Source organism: Gadus morhua, chromosome 4 (assembly GCF_902167405.1).
Source record: "Gadus morhua chromosome 4, gadMor3.0, whole genome shotgun sequence".
NCBI classification, from domain to species: domain Eukaryota; kingdom Metazoa; phylum Chordata; class Actinopteri; order Gadiformes; family Gadidae; genus Gadus; species Gadus morhua.
In genome coordinates, this window is record NC_044051.1 from 826,817 (window position 1) to 830,448 (window position 3,632).

General features: G+C 43.7%; 1 long non-coding RNA gene across 1 annotated transcript in view; it reads left to right on the forward strand.

The window, feature by feature from the left end:
• LOC115541515 (uncharacterized) overlaps positions 1-2,640 on the forward strand; it is a 3,907-nt gene extending 1,267 nt beyond the window's left edge. The window contains exon 3 of the long non-coding RNA XR_003976366.1: positions 2,589-2,640. This is a non-coding gene — a long non-coding RNA (uncharacterized LOC115541515). The remainder of the gene's footprint in view (positions 1-2,588) is intronic.
• Positions 2,641-3,632: the final 992 nt, after the last annotated feature.

The window sequence follows — 3,632 nt, forward strand, 5'->3', positions numbered from 1 at the left end:
GACTTCCCTGGACCCAGCTGTGTCTCCATGAAGAGTGGCCACTCTATGGATCATCCTGTTAGGTTTAAAGATGGAAATCAGTCTATTGAGAAGAGGTGAGGATTTATCAGAGATCATAAAGATACAGCTTCTATCAAACGTCCATAAATCCTGGTTCTTGTTTTTCTAGAAGAGTCCAGCAGCAGCAGCAGAGAGCAGACTCCCCTGGACCCAGCTGTGTGTCCTTGAAGAGTGACTGGTCTATGGATCCACCTTTGACCTTTAAAGATGGAAATCACCAACCTTCTCAGGAAAGGTGAGGATTCAGCCAATACATCAGGGCTGTTCAACTGGCGGCCCGCGGATCATCTTGATCCGGCCCGCCGATCATTAATCAGAACATAACAACGTCCGATCACAGGACCACTTGGTGCTGGATTGATTCATGGCTGAGGCCGCTTATTCTGCTGTTTGAATCGTATGAATTTGAATAGTTTTCTATGTTAGCTAAACGCATTGTGAATCAACACTCACAGTATGAAGGGTACTAAGTGTGTTTTTATGTCAACATGTTAGTGCTTAAATGCCATTCTAGCTGCTTTCACACATAGACGTACAGCCCGCTATTCTCCCGACGGGCCGTGTATGTAAACGACATATCCTGACATTGGACATCCTGAAAAAAGACTAACCCTGAGGTTGTATTTTAGCCGGCGGAAATGTTAATTACCTTGAATGTGAATGAGCAGTAGAATGTCGGCAATTCACCACATTTGAGTGGGCGTGTTGCATGTTGAGTGGCACCCTAAACGATAATCAGCCTGTTGCCTTTTGTTCGCTGAAGGGTTTAAAAATATTTTAATGTTGGCACTGCTTTTCAGAGTCATTTGTGGTGAATGCTAAATGATAGGTCTTAAAGATCCCCCTAATGTACACATCATACAATAAATTACAATACATGAGTTCACAGCTGCACGCGTATATAGAAAATGTTTTTTTTATTATTATGTTCCACCTTTCCTGCTGTGGGCTCTCAGACCGTAGTCGAGGAGCACAGGGGAGACGTTCCCTCCAGGGCCGATGTTCTCTCGGGGGGAACACCCTTCACTTTGACCGGCAGTGGGTCTGCTTAGAGGCTATTAACTTCATTTTCAGCCTGTCGATGTATTTCCATTTCAATAACCTGGGAAAGATTATTAAAACGAAGAGTCATGAGAAAGTAGTTGAGTAGCCCTGCAATAAATGATAAAACGAAAAGGTATCCACAAATCCTAACTTCCAGACGGTGTTTGTTTTTCAGAAGGAGGCAGCAGAGAGAAGACTTCCCTGGACCCAGCTGTGTCTCCATGAAGAGTGGCCACTCTATGGATCATCCTGTTAGGTTTAAAGATGGAAATCAGTCTATTGAGAAGAGGTGAGGATTTATCAGAGATCATAAAGATACAGCTTCTATCAAACGTCCATAAATCCTGGTTCTTGTTTTTCTAGAAGAGTCCAGCAGCAGCAGCAGAGAGCAGACTCCCCTGGACCCAGCTGTGTGTCCTTGAAGAGTGACTGGTCTATGGATCCACCTTTGACCTTTAAAGATGGAAATCACCAACCTTCTCAGGAAAGGTGAGGATTCAGCCAATACATCAGGGCTGTTCAACTGGCGGCCCGCGGATCATCTTGATCCGGCCCGCCGATCATTAATCAGAACATAACAACGTCCGATCACAGGACCACTTGGTGCTGGATTGATTCATGGCTGAGGCCGCTTATTCTGCTGTTTGAATCGTATGAATTTGAATAGTTTTCTATGTTAGCTAAACGCATTGTGAATCAACACTCACAGTATGAAGGGTACTAAGTGTGTTTTTATGTCAACATGTTAGTGCTTAAATGCCATTCTAGCTGCTTTCACACATAGACGTACAGCCCGCTATTAGCCCGCTATTCTCCCGACGGGCCGTGTATGTAAACGACATATCCTGACATTGGACATCCTGAAAAAAGACTAACCCTGAGGTTGTATTTTAGCCGGCGGAAATGTTAATTACCTTGAATGTGAATGAGCAGTAGAATGTCGGCAATTCACCACATTTGAGTGGGCGTGTTGCATGTTGAGTGGCACCCTAAACGATAATCAGCCTGTTGCCTTTTGTTCGCTGAAGGGTTTAAAAATATTTTAATGTTGGCACTGCTTTTCAGAGTCATTTGTGGTGAATGCTAAATGATAGGTCTTAAAGATCCCCCTAATGTACACATCATACAATAAATTACAATACATGAGTTCACAGCTGCACGCGTATATATAAAATATATTTTTTATTATTATGTTCCACCTTTCCTGCTGTGGGCTCCCAGACCGTAGTCGAGGAGCAGAGGGGAGACGTTCCCTCCAGGGCCGATGTTCTCTCGGGGGGAACACCCTTCACTTTGACCGGCAGTGGGTCTGCTTAGAGGCTATTAACTTCATTTTCAGCCTGTCGATGTATTTCCATTTCAATAACCTGGGAAAGATTATTAAAACGAAGAGTCATGAGAAAGTAGTTGAGTAGCCCTGCAATAAATGATAAAACGAAAAGGTATCCACAAATCCTAACTTCCAGACGGTGTTTGTTTTTCAGAAGGAGGCAGCAGAGAGCAGACTCCCCTGGACCCAGCTGTGTCTCCATGAAGAGTGGCCACTCTATGGATCATCCTGTTAGGTTTAAAGATGGAAATCAGTCTATTGAGAAGAGGTGAGGATTTATCAGAGATCATAAAGATACAGCTTCTATCAAACGTCCATAAATCCTGGTTCTTGTTTTTCTAGAAGAGTCCAGCAGGAGCAGCAGAGAGCAGACTCCCCTGGACCCAGCTGTGTGTCCTTGAAGAGTGACTGGTCTATGGATCCACCTTTGACCTTTAAAGATGGAAATCACCAACCTTCTCAGGAAAGGTGAGGATTCAGCCAATACATCAGGGCTGTTCAACTGGCGGCCCGCGGATCATCTTGATCCGGCCCGCCGATCATTAATCAGAACATAACAACGTCCGATCACAGGACCACTTGGTGCTGGATTGATTCATGGCTGAGGCCGCTTATTCTGCTGTTTGAATCGTATGAATTTGAATAGTTTTCTATGTTAGCTAAATGCATTGTGAATCAACACTCACAGTATGAAGGGTACTAAGTGTGTTTTTATGTCAACATGTTAGTGCTTAAATGCCATTCTAGCTGCTTTCACTCATAGACGTACAGCCCGCTATTAGCCCGCTATTCTCCCGACGGGCCGTGTATGTAAACAACATATCCTGACATTGGACATCCTGAAAAAAGACTACCCCTGAGGTTGTATTTTAGCCGGCGGAAATGTTAATTACCTTATATGTAAATGAGCAGTAGAATGTCGGCATTTCACACCATTTGAGTGGGCGTGTTGCATGTTGAGTGCACACCCTAAACGATAATCAGCCTGTTGCCTTTTGTTCGCTGAATGGTTTAAAGATATTTTAATGTTGGCACTGCTTTCCAGAGTCATTTGTGGTGAACGCTAAATGATAGGTCTTATAGTAACCCTAAAAGTACACATCATACAATAAATTACAACGCATGAGTTCACAGCTGCACGCGTTTATAGAAAATGTTATTTTTATTATTATGTTCCACCTTTCCTGCTGTGGGCTCC